A 16958-nucleotide genomic window follows, 5' to 3' on the forward strand; every position below is an offset into this window, starting at 1 on the left:
CTATGCACACTCGCCCCAACTACTTCTCCAACCTCACTCCCCGCCATCTTGCTGGCTCCTTCCACTCCTGCTACACTAGCCTTCTTACAGTTATCTGGATGCCTAAGCATGCTCCCAACTCAGGGCTGCCCTGGTTACTCTTTCTTCAGCCTGGTTACTCTTTCTTCTTAGTGTTTCTTTCTTAGTGTTCTAACACTAATATTCATGTGATTCTCTCCATCATCAATGCCTCTTTTCAAGTCTTCTAGCCAGAGAGGCTTTTCCTGACCACTTTATCCAAAATATCTCCCCTCTTCAACCCTTTTGCCTTGCCTACCCACCCTGCAGATTATCCCTTAACAGCATAAATTTACTTGTGTATTTATTATCTGTCTGACCCCTCCTACCACCACCACCACCACTGGAAGAAGAGACTTGGTTTGGTTCCTGGAGGCTGGAACAGTGCCTGGCACACAGGAGACCCTCTAAATCTTTACTGAGCACTGCCATATGCCAAGCACTGATTTGAGTGCTTCACATAAATGAACTCATTTAATCCTCCAAAGAGACTACAAGATAAGTAATATGACTATCACTCCCATTTCACAGAAGAAAGTGAAGTACAGAGAAGTGGCATATCTTGCCCAAAATCACACAGCTAGTAGAAGGCAGAACCAGGATTTGAATGAAGGCAGTCTGGCCCCAGCACCTGCTTTCTCACACCACAATACACTTCCCTTAAAGAGCTCAGAGTCCAATCTGGAGGAACTTTTTTTTTTTTAACATTTATTTATTTTTGAGAGAGAGAGACAGAGCACGAGTAGGGGAGGGGCAGAGAGAGGGAGACACAGAATCCAAAGCAGCCTCTAGGCTCTGAGCTGTCAGCACAGAGCCCAATGTGGGGCTCGAACCCAAGAACCATGGGATCATGACCTGAGCTGAAGTTGGATGCTTAACTGACTGAGCTATCCAGAGACCCCTAATCTGGAGGAATTTTTAAGGCTTCATCCTGCCTGGACTTACCATTCAGCACCTTACCTCTGACCTTGGCCCCAGTTCTGCTTACAGAGCTCTGCTCTGCTGAGAGCTGGGCCTTAATCCTGGTTCATCTCTGCTTCATTTCTGTTTTACTCTTTGGTAAGGGTCCTAAGTCTCTGACTTGGCCTGCCTGTCCATAATCCTTGTCCCCAGAAGTGGGTCCTGCCAGACCCCTCCCCAGAGACAAGTAGGCTTATAGGTGTGTCACAGATGGAGAAGCCTTCAGGAGCTCTCTAGACTATCTGGACAGAGCCCAGTCCAGGCGTTTCAGGAACATGGCTGGCAGTCCAATAACTGCCTCTAAAACTGCTTTGGGAAGAAGCCTGTCTACAAGCCCCTACCAGGTAACCTTACTAGTTACTAGTACACCGTTCATTAACCATTCCTAAGTCACTTAGAATTTGCCAGACCCTGTGTATAGCACTTCCCACACATTACCTTATATAATCCTGTGAGATAGGTATTCTAAGACCCACTTTACAAATTTTAAAAGTTTAGAGATTTGCCCAAGGTCAGGGTAGGATCATGATCCAGCCCATCTGACACCAGCGCCTGTGTTCTCCCTACTCTTCCTCGTTGTTACCAGGCGGACCTTTCCCAGTCTGCAGATGTGTCTGCTCATTCCTCGTACATCTCAAAGACAACAGGGGGTAGAAAATTCTGAAACACATTCCCCTGGCTGTCTAATTGTTACATTCAAACACACACACACACACACACACACACGCGCGCGCGCACGGAGTCATGAGGCAAGGCCTCAGCCAGCTGATGTCTCCACTCAAAATTAATAGACAGCTGCATTGGGGCATCTCAGGACTAACCACATTTATATTTAATAATAACTATCAAGTTATTATCTTTGACATTAATGGCAGGAATTTGAACAGATAATTACAGCTCAAGACATGAACTTCTCTTTTGCTTACTAAAAATCATAGGGGACTTGCCTATGACTGAGGCCTGAGTCATTACATACACTGCAAGAGCTGCCAGCAGTGAGCAACAATCACAAGACTATCAAGCATTGTGACACAAACATTTTTTCGATCCCTACTGCACACCAAGTAGCAAAGTCCAGTGGCTAGGGCTCTGAATTGACTACTCAAAGGTCCGGGTTTGAACCCCAGTTCTGCTACCTATCTGCTGTGTGATCTTGGGTAAGTTACTCTGTGTCTCTGAGCCTTGGTGAAAAGAGAGAATGGAACCAACTGGACTTTCTAGAGGTCTCCTCTAGATTTGGCATTCTACGGAGAGACAAAGAGGCTTCAGATCCCACACAGTAGGGGCCAAAAGAAAGTCTCTTTGGGGAGTCGGCTGTCCATGGGAAAGACCAGGAAGGACTCTTCTATGTTAGAAATGGTTGGCCTTTGAATGTAAAATACCTGATTTAGTGAAAATAATTATCAGAATGATGAATGCCTGCATGCATGCATTTATTCATTCATTCATTCATTCATTCAGGACAGAAATGGCCAACCCAACCTTTACTCAAGTCCTGACTCTGTAAAGAGTCACAAGCTTTGGAGTCAGCCACTCTTGGGTTGGAGTCCCAGCTCCAACTCTTACAACCATTGGCAAGTTGTTTAACCTCCCGAACCTCAGTTTCTGCATCTTTAAAATGAGATAATAGTTCTTACTACCTCTATTTCCCCCGCTTGCCAAAGACTAAGAACACACCCACTTGACCACACTCAGATCAAAGGAAGCTTGTACACATCTGAGATGCTTGTACAGATGTACACATCTGAGAAGCTTGTACACACACAGGACTGCTAGAAAGTCAAAATTAGCTTCTTAACTCACAAAATAGGTCTTTTATATCCCATACTCATCATCAGTATAGTTGGAGCTCCCCATTCATTTAACAAGCTTCTATGGAGCATCCTGTTGTGTTAGGTCTAAGTATTCACAAGCGAATAAACATGGTTTCCATCCATACCAAGCCCAAAGTCGAGAGGGGAAGAAGTACATAAAAACAGCATCTACAATTCAAGGTATTCTCAGCAGTTTACATCCCAGCACAATGCAGACAGGTGCTGTATAAATATTATTTGAAAAGAAAAAAATTAATAGTAAGAAAAGGGAAATCCAGAGTACCACGGGACCACATAATAGGGAAACCAAATTAGACATGGAAGGTTGCAAGAGCTTCCTTGAGGAAGAAATATTTCAGAGAAGGAATATTCCAAAGGAAAAATCACATGCAAATCTAGAGGAAAAGCATAGATTTCAGTCTATCAGAGAACTGAGAGCAGTTCAGTGACTGTTGCTCAGAGGTCATAAGCAGTGAGAGACAAATCTGCACAGGTACACGTGGAGTAACTCTTAAAGGGCATTGTAAGATCATGTAAGGAGGCATGATTTTCCAGAGAGCAGTAAGGAGCCTTTAAGGGCTTTTAAAAGGCAGACACATCATTAGATATTTATTTTAGAGCTACGGTTCTTAAATCTTAATGTACTTAGGTATTACCTCAGGGTTTTGTTAAATGCAGATTCTGATTCAGTAGATCTGGGGTGGGACCTAGGATTTGAGGAGTCTAGAATCATGCATTTCTAATGAACTCCCAGATGATGTCATTGGACATGATGTCCATGGACCACGATTTGAGCACCAAGATGTTAGAATGGTCACTCCAACCAGTTTTGGAAAACAGATGAGGAAATAGCAGGACCAAGGAGGCAGATACACCAACTGAATGAGCGATAGTGAGGAAATGGGCTGAGGAAGTGGCAAAGGGAACAGAAATAGGTGAGCAGAGATGGAATATTACAGGATTTGTTGGGGGAGAAGGCAAGGTTGGTGCTCTGGTCCATGGCTTAGGCATCTGAGTGAATCAAGGTGGCATTCACCAACACTGGAACCCAGAAGGAGAAACCAAATTTGGGTGAGAAGATGAATTCATCTTTTTTTTTTAAGTTTGTTTGTTTGTTTATTTATGAGAGAGAGAGAGAGAGAGAGAGAGAGAGAGAGAGAGAACACAAGCAGGGAAGGGGCAGAGAGAGAGGGAGAGAGAGAATCCCAGGCAGGCTTTGAGTTGTCAGCAAAATACAAAGACCAAGTGAGTAGTTCTATACAGAACTGTAGTTCAGAAGACAATTCTAGACTGAAGACATATCTGGGAGCCATCAGTAGGTAGATTTTTAGTTTTGCTTCTCTACAATGCCAAAGAAGCTAGGGCTACAATTTCCTTTCTTCTTTTTCTTTTTTAATATTTTTTAACATTTATTTATTGTTGAGAGACAGAGAGAGACAGAGCACAAGCAGGGGAGGGGCAGAGAGAGAGGGAGACCCAGAATCTGAAGCAGGCTCCAGGCTCCGAGCTGTCAGCACAGTACCCGATGCAGGGCTTGAATTCACGCACCATGAGATCATGACCTGAGCTGAAGTCAGACACTCAACTGACTGAGCCACCCAGGCGCCCCATACAATTTCCTTTCTTCTGACAGCCTTTGAAGTACTTCCAATGCAAGGGGCAGGGAGCAGGAAGCAGGCAGCTCCATGGCACTCCCCTTCTTGAGCCTATTCATTGCTCTCCCACAATCCCCCACAAGCAAACATGAATGAGGTGTGCAGGAAGAAGAGTGCTCCCTCACAGAGTCCTGGTGGGAAGCTCATCTTGGGACTCTGCTTCTCCCCACTGAAATCCAAACTCAATCTCCCTCACAGAGTATTTGAGAAAATGAAATGAAAGATTACAAAGGATATCTGGCACAATGCCTGGCAGAGAGTGGAAAGAGGGAACTAGGTTATAGTCACATGCAGTATCATGCCCAGGGGCCAGCACGAACTTGGCAGGACTTAAATCCCAGGAGGTCTGATAAGCTCCAGAGAGGAGCAAGCATGGGAAACAAGAAATACAGGAGGAACTCCTGCATCTATGGTCAAATAACATTTGGCAAAAGAGCCAACAATATTCAATAAGGAAAGAATAGTCTCTTCAACAAACGGTGTTTCAAATACTGGATAACCACACGCAGAAAAATGAAGTTGGACCCTTATCTTACATGACTCACAAAAATTAATGTGACATGGATTAAAGACTTAAACATTAGATCTGATCATAAAATTCCTAAAAGAAAACATAGGGAAGAAGCTCCTTGACATTGGTCTTGGCAATGATTTTTTTAATAAAACACCTAAAGCACAGCCACGAAAGCAAAAATCAACAAATAGGACTATATCAAACTAAAAAGCTTCTGCACAGCAAAAGAAACGATCAACAAAATGAAAAGGCAGCCTACCGAATGGGGGAAAATTCTTGTAAACCACATATCAGATAAGGAGTTAATATCAATATATATATAAAGAACTTCTACAACTCAAAACAACAGTAAGCAGAAAAACCCAATCTGTTTAAAAAATGGGTAGGGGAATTAAATAGACATTTTTCCAAAGAAGACATCCCAATGGCCAACAGGTACATGAAAAGATGCTCAACATTACTAATCACTAGCAAAATATAAATCAAAACCACAACGACACATCACCTTACACCAGTTAGAATGCTATCATCAAGGAGACAAGAGATAACAAGTGTTGGCAAGGATGTGGAGAAAAGGGAACCCTTGTGCACTACTGGTAGCAATATAAATTGGTTCAACCACTATGGAAAACAGTATGGAGTTTTCTGAAAAACTTAAAAATAGAACTACCATATGATTCAGCAATCCCACTTCTGGCTATATAGCCAAAGGAAATGAAAACAGGGTATCAAAAAGATATCAACACTCCCATGTTTATTGCAGCATTATTCACAATAGCCAAGTGTCCATCAAAGGATGAATGGATAAAGAAGATGTGGTTATACAATGTAATATCATTCAGCCACGACAAAGAAGGAAATCCTGCCATTTGCACAACATGGATGGACTTTGAGGGTATTATGCTAAGAAAGGTAAGTCAGACAGATAAAGACAAGTACTGTATGATATCACCTATATGTGGAATCTTATAAAACTAAACTTGTAAAAACAGGGAGTAGAACGGTGGTTACCAGGGGCTGGGTAATAAGGGAGATTACCAATAAGGTAATTGGGGATAGGTTGCTTAAGGGTGCAGACAGAGAACTAGCAGATAAATAAGTCAAGAATATCTAGTGATTTTAGTAAACAATACTGTATAATAAACTTCAAAGTAGTTAGGAGGCTAGATCTTAACTGTTCTCATCACACACACATACACAAAATTATATGGCATACTAGAGGCGTTAGCTAATGCTACAATGGTAATCATGTTGCAATATAATCAAATCAATACCTTACATACCTTAAACTTACACAACGTTATATGTCAATTATAGCTAAATTTTTTAAATAAAATAATATAAAAAATATTCCCAGTTCCCAGGAGATAACTGGCCTTGTGCATCAGACTAATTATGGAAATCATAGCACAAAGTTGTGGAACCAGGCGTGAGGTTGCTGCTTTGTTGACACACCAAGCTACTGGCCTGGAGCCCCTTAACACCCCAAAATCAGGCCTGAGACCTGTTCCAGAGACTAGAATGGCCAAGTAGCTCTGGTTCTGGAATTGTAAAGATGCTATTTCACACATCCATACCTTTACTGACACAGCTCCCTCCATTCTTTCCTTTGTCTCCCTACCCTTTCCTTACAAAATCTAGCTCAGGTCAGCTTTTGCCAGAAGGCGCCCCTGGACCCTCCACTCCTGCCTTGGTGCCCCCATTTACTCGATATAGAAGACCATCATATCCTCGACATCAATTTATTGTGTATATATACTGTGCCTCCTTCAATAGATTGTGAGCTCCAGATGGCTACTGCACTGGAATGATAGCAAGGTAACATCTAAATGCAATGGCCGGAGTCTGCTGAATGAATAGACTGACTTTCATTTTCATCACTATGACTGACTTGGTTCTCAAGGAAAAAACACTCCTGGCACAGGACACCTAAATGCTGGTAAAACATTTTTAAATCCACCTACATGGCTGAACTGGCAGAAAAGTAAAAGACATGCTCAGAAGTTAGAAACAATGAGAAACCATAAATCCAGAGAGATAAGCAAGTACTAAAACTGACATTCTCTCTGGAGGCATCTGCCCATCCCCAGTGGTTAGGGACTGATTTTAATGGGCCTCATGAGCATAAGAGGACAGGAAATAAAGGATGGAATCAGAATGAGGTAGAAGGCTGAAATAGAGATCTCACCAAAAACTAGGATCTCCAAAAAAAAAGCGCCATCCTCAACTATATGAACTAGATCTTTTAAAAAAACCTTCCCTATGGGGCACCTGGGTGGCTCAGTCGGTTAAGCATCTCACTTTGGCTCAGGTCATGATCTCACAGTTTGTGAGTTCAAGCCCCACATCAGGCTCTGTGCTGACAGCTCAAAGTCTGGAGCCTGTTTTGGATTCTGTATCTCCCTCTCTCTCTGCCCCTCCCTAGTTCACACTCTGTCTCTCTGTCTCTCAAAAGTAAATAAACATTAAAAAAAATTTTTTTTAATAAAAAAATTAAAAAAACTTTCCCCATGGTATGGGCAAACAGCAGAGATATTAAATGTTTTGACCTTGACTCTGAGTAGAGTATGAAAAAAATGGGGAGGGTGGGGGGGAGGGAATCTCCCTAGAGAGAATTCTTTTTTTTTTTTTTTACATTTATTTATTATTGAGAGGCAGAGACAGATAGAGCATGAGCATGGATGGGCAGAGAGAGGGGGAAACACAGAATCCAAAGCACGCTCCAGGCTCAGAGCTGTCAGCACAGAGCCCGATGCAGGGTTCAAACTCACAAACCATGAGATGATGACCTGAGTGGAAGTCAGATGCTTTACTGACTGAGCCCCCCTAGAGAATTCTTAATCACAAGGCTTCACTCACGTGGATTCAGAACTGGAATCTATACTACATGTAGGGACAGAAAAACCCAAAGTCAAAAATTTAGTTTAAAGTGGTTCCAGGTTGACCAGTAAATCCTATGCAGAGTGAACAAAAGGAAAATCATACCAAATGCATTGTATTCAAACTGTAAAACACTAAAAGAGAAAAAAATCTTGAAAAGTAAATTTAATTCTTAGTACAGCTAGAAGAACCTCGGACGGAATAAAATTTCTTCCTCCCCTTCAACACAAATAAGTTGAAGGTAAGAAAAAAAAAATAAAAAAGGAAAAGGAATTACCTTGCAAACAGTAGTCATAAAAAAAGCTGAGGGCTCCTGGGTGGCTCAGTTGGCTAAGCCTCCAACTCTTGATTTCAGCTCAGTCTTGATCTCACAGTTTGTGGGACCAAGCCCCACATCAGGCTCTGCCCGGACAACATGCGGCCTGCTTAGGATTCTCTCTCCCTCTCTCTCTGCCCTTCCATGCTCATGCTGTCTCCCTCTCTCTCAAAAATAAACATTTATATATATATATATATATAATATAAATTATATAAATTATATAAATTATATAAATATAAAATGAATATATAATATAATATATAAATATGAATATATATTTATTTTATATATAAATATAAAATATAAATATATAATATATAAATAATATAAATATATAAATAATATAAAAATATATAATATATAAATATATATTATATATTATTTCTATATAAATAATATAAAATAAATATATAATATATATTATAATTTATATATAAATAATTTATAAATAATATAAATATATAAATAATATAAAATAAACATTTAAATATATATATTACCATAGCCAAAAAAGAATATTTTATAATGATAAAAAGATCAATTCATCAAGAAGATATCTTCATTATAAACATATACACACCATACACACATAAGAACAAAGCCCTAAAATACATGAAGCAAAAATTGACAGAACTGAAGGAGGAAACCAACAATTCAACAATAGTAGAAGGAGAATTCAATACCACTCTCAATAATGGTTAGAACATCTAGACATAAAATCTAAAAACATAACCTTATGCTACTTGAATTATTTGAAGACCTCTTCAGATTCCCTGCCAATTTTGCCTGAATCTGTGCCAACACTCAAATCATTTATTTTGTCTTACTGTTGCCAGGAGATCATGAACACTCACCCCATTTTATGTCTTCCCTTAACCAATGTTTTATGAGATATTTTCTCAATGCCATAAACAATTCAATATTTATGGGAAATGTATAACTTATGATTTGCTTAATAATAATAAAAGGAAAAATGCAGGTTACTAATGACTCAGAAATGACGCGGTGTAGAGCTGTCGTTATACAAGGCTATTTGTGGAAATTTTAATTGTTGAGAAATAAGTACACAAAAAGCTCCGTTGGAACCCCTGGGTTTTGGTAATTAAGGTGTATTGTCTGCTAGTGATGCAAAGGTTGTGGAAAACTATGAAATGTCTCTCTGGTTAATGCTTTTTTCAAACAGTAAGAGATTATCCAGAAAGTACATCAGAGGAGAAACTGTTAGGAAAAAAAAAAAAAAGGCTACGAAAAAGAGGCTGAAGGAGAGGCAGGATAGAGGTTTCCAACTACATGAAGGCCTGCTATATGGAAAAAGTGATAAACCTGGCCTATAACTATTCAGTTATTCAACAAACATTTGAGTATATAATTTGTGCCAGGAATTGTATTAGATGCTAGTAATACAAGAACAGGGAGAAACCAGCATCAAGGAGGAAAAGACATGTACAGCATATCACCTCACAATGTAATAAGTGCAGCAATCAAAACAGGTACAGGGAAGAGTGTGCTGTAAGAGTAAATACACTATGGGAAATCAGGGTAGCCTTCTTAGAGGAGGTGGCTATTCAGCTGAGAAAGAAATCAAAGTTTACCAGAAAGATGAAGAGGAAAAAGACTACAGAAAGAGGCATGAGCAAGAGGTACAAAGGCATGAAAAGGGATGGGATGTATGAGGAAATAAGTGATTCCATATTGAGGGTACAGAGTAAGGGTAGGAGGCAGTCATACAGGAGGTGAACAGGTGCACAGAGGCCAATTAGGATGGGCTTAAACTCTTATTGGCAAGCAGAGAAGGGAAATTATAGTTCTTATATGCTATTTCAGTGGAGCTAAAGTAAAACCTGGGGTGAAGTTACAAATTATAGGGAAAAAATATTGGGTCAATATAAGAAAAAACATTTTAATTAGCTAGAACTGCAAAACCAGGAAGTTGTTTTGCAGAATACTGATCAACACCAGTAGCAGCCAGAGATATGTGTTACAGAGACAATAAAACTTGTTAGAGAGATAATAAAAAGGATTCCCAGAAAAATCTTTATGAGGAAAACTTTAAAACACTCCTAACTTGAACAACTGGAAAAGCACCCTTTGTCCTCGGATAAAACAACACAACATCATTTAACAGTGCCCTCTCCCCAGACATTTAGTTTGTATCCAATTCTTGACTATTATAAACAGTGAACACCTTTGTTCAGTGGCATGCTGGCAAATGTTTAACAACTGGGGGAGGAGGCCTTGATTTCTAGTGTTTTCCCTGGTATAAATACTCTGGCATGGGTGCTTTCAAGCTACTTTCATAAAGCCACTGAATGGGGGATTGGGATTTTAGTTTTCACAAGCCAACAAGCCGTCCCCAACACACCGCTGCTTCTCCTTAAAGCCTTGTCTCCATATTGCATTATATTCTTAAATTCATTGGTGTGGAATGATTGGAATACTAAACACAAGTACTTTGGTGGAATCCTTATACATACTGAACAAGATACTCTTTTTTAAAGTCCTGGAAAAGTCTGATATCATACATAGAGCTCTAAACCTGGAGAGTTCGCTGTTCCCGTCTCTGAGGAACACAGCATGCTGTGTATGTCTCTAAATTGACACCGTTTTATAATTGTCTTTCCAACAAGAGTATGAGCCCTCAAGAGAAAAGGACTCTGCCTTACTCGCATTCATACCACGGTAACTGACACAGAAGTATCTATCACAGAGAATGGTTTTTGGATTGCATGAATGAACAAATGAAGAAACCTGAGTTCTAACCCCAAATCTGCCTCTCACTCAAGGCTTGACCTTTGCCAAAGCAGTCTCCTTCTCTAAATCTGAATGTCCTCCTTCATTTTTCCCCAGTATGTCCCACAGACATGCTTTATACAGAAAAGGCTGGGGGGGGGGGGGGGGGGGGCGTGATTAAGACAGTTGGAAAATATTGAAAAAATCAGGTTGGACTCTGCTCTTAGAGTCACAGAGCACATTTCTAGAACAAAGCATCTGAGAAGCCCAGCAGAGAGTAAAGCAGTTTAACTTTGTCTTACCACATGCATTTGTCCATGGAAACCTTCCTGCTCTCAGTATTGGATACTGAACTAGAAAGGTGTTCAAGGCTCTTTCGTGCTCTGATGTTTTATGATTTTGTCACAGAATAGCTCCAACTGAATTTGAAACTCAAGCTAGATGTTGAAAATTAAATCACAGGGGCGCCTGGGTGGCTCAGTCGGTTAAGCGTCCAACTTCCGTTCAGGTCACGATCTCATGGTCCGTGAGTTCGAGCCCCACGACGGGCTCTGTGCTGACTGCTCAGAGCCCGGAGCCTGTTTCAGGTTCTGTGTCTCCCTCTTTCTCTGACCCTCCCCTGTTCGTGCTCTGTCTCTCTCTGTCTCAAAAATAAATAAACGTTAGGGGCGCCTGGGTGGCTCAGTCGGTTAAGCGGCTGACTTCAGCTCAGGTCATGATCTCACGGTCAGTGAGTTCAAGCCCCGTGTCGGGCTCTGTGCTGACAGCTCAGAGCCTGGAGCCTGTTTCAGATTCTGTGTCTCCCTCTCTCTGACCCTCCCCCGTTCATGCTCTGTCTCTGTCTCAAAAATAAATAAACGTTAAAAAAAAAAATTTAAAAAAAAAAAAATAAATAAATAAATAAATAAATAAACGTTAAAAAAAAATCTTTAAAAAAAAAAAGAAAATTAAATCACAAATGTTAAGAGAGTGAGGTCATGAATGTGCTATTAGTTGGCATTTGTATTTGTAGTGTCATACTACAGAAGGTCCCCTTCCCCCTTACACATCCCTGATAGGGTCACTCCTGAGCAAGTTCCCACCCTTACATGTACCTTGCAAGCCAGAGTCACCTAGATGTCCTGTGCTCTTCACTGTGATTCAGAACCCACCTTCACTTTGCCTGAGTGGTTCCTGGGTAAAATGTATCACTTTTTCCATCTGAGGTCCCAGTATACAGACTTCCCATTTTCTCACCTTTTGTAAATTGCCATAGACTTGACCTAATTGCTTGCACCATTATCTAAACTAGTAGCCTCCAAAATGTTTTAATTGTACATATCAACCTGGGAAAATATTTTGGTGTGCACTCCCAATTTATCATATTCATTTATTTGTAAATTATGGGCATGCTCTGTTGTCCTGATATAATATGGCTTTTATTAATTTTTTTATGTTTATTTATTTTTGAAGGAGAGAGAGGCAGAGCATGAGTGGGGGAAGTGCAGAGAGAGAGGGAGACACAGAATCTGAAGCAGGCTTCAGGCCCTGAGCTGTCAGCACAGAGTCCGACGTGGGGCTCAAACCCACGAACTGTGAGATCACGACCTGAGCCAAAGCAGGATGCTTAACCGACTGAGCCACCCAGGCGCCCCTCTAATATGACTTTTATTAAACTCAGAAGAATATAAACATAAATCAAGTGAGGAAACAAAATAAACAGAAGTAGAAGTTCTAATGTTTTCGTACAACCCCCAGCAGGTTAACTTGGGCTCCCCCAGTGTGCATGTCCCTTGCTTTGGAGACCAGCCCTTGGGTTACAAGGGAAAGTAGAGGTTACATCAGGCTCCCAAGCTGAGCGGACGAGCTCTACTAACGTGACCATTCCTGCTTCCAAGAGGGGTGACTAGCCTTCATTGGAGAACCTGTAGCAGTTAAGCACTTCAGCAGAGTGGACTTTAACTTGAAGTGGACCTCGTTTCAAATTCTGGTTTTATCAGCTTGCTGGTATGTGACTTTGAGCACATACTATTTAGTACTAATAGTATCTCTCTTTTTTTTAGGGACTTACTAGGTGTCAGGCAGTCTGCTAAGTATTTTGATACACAGAACCTATTTATCCTTATATCTGTCATGCAATGAAGACATTACTATCCCCATTTAATAACTTGGGGAAAATAAGACCCTAAAACGCTATGGAATTTGCCTAAAATGAAACCTCTATCTGTCTCACTCCAAATTCCTGACTCCTGAGCACCACACCCTACTGCCTCTCATGCTCACCCTCTCTGAGCCTCTGGTGTTTTATCTACGAAGAGGAGATAAATAGTATTTATATAATGTGAGCACAGCACCTAGGCTCAACAAATGTTAGCAGTAATTGTTAGACTCCCCCCCACCCCCAGGTAAGTCCCCAAAAAGGTGCCAAAGGTAAGTCATCAGAATAAGAATATGTAGAAAGTTAATCACGTTGAGCCCTGACAAAAGAAGGTGCTAGGAAGAAGGGAGCCGCAGGTAGCCCAGTAGAGGGCCAGAATGTGTGGGTATGTGCCCTGCCCTGCCTATTCCTGTGGCCTTGAAGGCAGGGGTTTCAGAGCTGCCTGCCAGACCCACCTGAAGTGCAGGTGGGAGCCTAGGACCTTCCCAGCTACCTGATTCCAGATTAACATCATCAGCTACTTCTTCCCTGACTCCACGGTCATACGCAAATTTCTGAAAGCATTTCAGCTCTCCATGGAGGAGAGAATTCACTGACCGTTAATGTTCTATAACGGGGCAACTAAATTAATAAATTGACACTTTTGAAACTCCAAGACGTGGAAGAAAGATCACAAGCCTAAGGACCTGGCTCCCACGCTGCCTGGACAGCTGTGTGATTTCAAGGCATCATCTATTTCCCTATTTCTCTACCATAGACTTCCACTTCCCCAAATTGCTAAGGTCCCTTTTTCCTCTTCTAAGTTCTAAAGCTGAGGCACTTAAAACCCCTGTTCCACAGCTTTCCCTCTTATAAAACAATCAACGTTGCTCCCCAGCAGTGAGAGCCAGCAGGGTTTATTTTAAGGCTTGAAGATACTCAGGAGGAAGAAGCCATATCATAAATATAAACTTAGCACTAAAATCACTCATTACTTTAATCATTAAAAGCAGCCTGAGGTATGGAAACATAAAGGTTGCAACAATCACACTCTTTAAGTTTATTTATTTAGAGAGAGTGGGGGGGAGGGGCAGAAAGAGAGGGAGGGAGAGAGAATCCCAGGCAGGCTCCACACTGTCAGCACAGAGCCCCACTTGGGATTTGATCTCAAGGACCATGAGATCATGAGCTGAGCCAAAATCAAGAGGCTGGTGCTTAACCAACTGAGCCACCCAGGCACCCCCAAACCCCTGTCCTCTCTAAATTTGTAGGATTATTGGGTTATTTTGCCCTTCACTGTTTGCTGTTGATTTGATTTGCAGTCAACAGGAAACCACTCCATGATTCAGTTTGATTCCATTCAATAAACACTTTTTCTACTCCTCCACTTTGGCAGGGAGCTCCCTAAATCACATTTTACATCGACAGATTCAACAATGCTCGCAGTACTCTTACTCAGTACCAGTCACAGTGTTGGGGACTGGGGATGGGGAGAGGGCTGTAAAAGATGACAGATGCCCATTTACCATTTCTTTTTCTTTTTATTTTTTATTTTTAAGGGTAGCAAGGTTAAGAAAAATTAAATTACAACAATAATTCAAAACCTACCCACGTTACCATTACCACCCTCAACACAAAAATTGTCACTATTGCATCCATCCCTCCGTGTGCATCCATAATTATTAGCCCAGTGACCAAGCACCTGCACTGAGGAGTGAACTGTGGGGGGCTGAATCCCGACCCCACCCCCCGCCAGTCAGGGAAGTGGGCCAGAGACCTCGGACAAGTTCTCTGGACTCTGTGCACTTCTCTTTTCTTGTGGATCAAATGGGAACAAGGGTGGTCCTTATGTTATGAGGGCTGAAGGAATTATACATGTAAAGGATTTAGAAAGTGCCTACCACATAGCAAGCAGCCAATAAATGGGTGCTGTTAATTACGGCGTCCACACTAGTGTTTAACTTCATTTCCAATAGCTGTTATTTATTTGTTCGCTGGCATTGATGACTCTACATATTCATCGTGCCCATTTGCTCCATATGCGAGGGGCTAGGGGTGCTCCTTGGAGTTGTCTCATTTTTCTTGGCTGTGACAAGGAAGTAGGGAGATACACCCTCCAGTCAAAACGCTGCGTAGTGCGGTATGACTTGAGCAAAAGAAAGAAGCAAAGAGCCAGGATTGGGCAGACCTCTTTTCCATCTTTGCTTGCCGCTTGCCCCTCTTCCCGTTATATACCCCCTCCAGATCACCCTTGCTAACAACTGATATGTATCCTTTACTTTGTTAATGTCCATCTAACCATATGTAAACTTACAGGGGGTGGGTGTGAGTGTACATGTGACAAAAGAGTGTTTGCTTTCTTAAAAATGGGATCATATGATAATATATTTCTACCCACCTTGCTTTTCTCACTTGAAGTATCTCAGCTGAAGGTGGGTTTCTTCATAAGCATGGACTTACAATTTTAAATGGAGCATTTACTTCAGCAAGACTTTATCTATGGGAGCCCTGTGGGGCCTGGGTTGAGGATAGCTCTCTCCAGCAAGCGTTTACATTTCCTTTGCCTGGAACCCAGGGCAACTACCAACCTAAGTCAACTTTATTTTGTACACTATTGTATATTAGAAAAATGTACCTATTTATATATTATGTTGACTATTATAAGCTCACTTTATAGTGTCCCAGAGCAGACGGTAATGTGAACTGGGAACTCAAACACCAGCAATAGCAGACCTTCAGAAATGAAGGCTTAAAACACATTTCTGTTTTTCTCTGCCCAAACCCAGGATAAAACCAGTAACATTTTGTTCTGTTTTTTCTCCTTGCTGGTAGACAAAATTTCCTTTGGCACATTCATTCACAAAGGTCCTGGTTTTCTGCAGGGGTTTCAGTTCCAATTCCCTAGTTAACCCAAGTCTGAGGCCTGGTCTCCTGCCACCTCCCCCCGCCACAGTGTTTAAAACCCAGTTACTGAGGGGCGCCTGGGTGGCTCAGTTGGTTGAGCATCCTACTTCGGCTCAGTTCATGATCTCTCCGTTCACGAGTTCAAGCCCCATGTCGGGCTCTGTACTGACAGCTCAGAGCCTGGAGCCTGCTTTGGATTCTGTGTCTCCCTCTCTCTCTGCCCCTCCCCAACTCATACTCTGTCTCTGCCTCTGTCTCTGTCTCTCTCTCTCTCTCTCTCTCTCTCAAAAATAAATGAAACATTAAAAAAATACATAAAAATAAATAAATAAGTAAAACCTGGTTACTGAGATCAGCAGCCCCACTGCACTTCTTCGGCCCCCTAAGAGGTTCTCTTAATTTCCTGCAATAACAGCTCTGCATTTAAAGAGCTGTTTGCTGTGCTTTATCAATTATTCTAGGAATTTATAAGATGAGTTTTTCAGGATACCTACTCCACCCCTGGAGATCAGACGGAAGTCAGAAGCCTATTAGCATAGTTGTGTCCATTAGACGCACATCCATCTTCCATGCATTGGATGATTAAGTCATCACGTTTATGCAGCTCGGGATACTTTCCAAAGTGCCTTTCAGGTCCATTATATTCTTCGGTAAACTCAACAAGTCCATAAGGTAGATACTACAATATCATTATTTTCATTTTATAGAAAAGGAATAGATGCTGAGAGAAGCTAAGTGTCTTACCTCACAGGGGCCAAAAAGCAAAGTGGAGGCAAACTGGGAGTAGCATCCTGGCTTCACCCACTGCCTTTCCCCTCCACCACCAGCCTGCTATTACAGCCACAGACTGATCCCCTGGCCTCTCATGAATTCTTCCACCCCACTTCTTGAGCTCCTACTGTGAGCCAGACCCAGAGTCAGGCACTGGGATTGAAAAACTGAAGAAAAGAAAGCCCATCTTAGGGGCTCCTAGGTTGGCAGGGGAAAATAAAGTAAAACCCTCAAGTAC

Source organism: Panthera pardus, unplaced genomic scaffold (genome assembly GCF_024362965.1).
Source record: "Panthera pardus isolate Hobbes unplaced genomic scaffold, ASM2436296v1 HiC_scaffold_8, whole genome shotgun sequence".
Classification (NCBI taxonomy): domain Eukaryota; kingdom Metazoa; phylum Chordata; class Mammalia; order Carnivora; family Felidae; genus Panthera; species Panthera pardus.